The following is a 388-nucleotide window of genomic DNA, read 5'->3' on the forward strand; positions in this document are numbered from 1 at the left end:
TGGAGACTTCCTGTAAACATCTAGAAAGATGCAGAAGTGTCTGCATCATTAACACACCATAATTACAGCATTTTGATCTAAAAATATATGTATTTTCCCCCTTCTTGCACTCATCGTCCCTTAGCAAATGACTTCAATCCCTTTCTGAGCACGACTCTCACTGCCTCGGTATGCTAGCCAAAACAAGCCAAAGAGGAGGAAGACGATGTCTAGGGCCTACAGTAACAGCATTAACGAGTGAAAACACCCAGGAGAGGGGAAAAGAGAAGAGGGGAGGGAGAGGGGAGAGAGAGCGAGAGAGAGAGTGGGAAGGAATGAGACCAAGAGAAAAAAAACAAGGTGGAGATGGAGAGGGAGTAAGGGGGAGAGAGAGAGAGAGAGAGAGAGA

This window comes from Alosa sapidissima, chromosome 16, assembly GCF_018492685.1.
Source record: "Alosa sapidissima isolate fAloSap1 chromosome 16, fAloSap1.pri, whole genome shotgun sequence".
NCBI classification, from domain to species: domain Eukaryota; kingdom Metazoa; phylum Chordata; class Actinopteri; order Clupeiformes; family Clupeidae; genus Alosa; species Alosa sapidissima.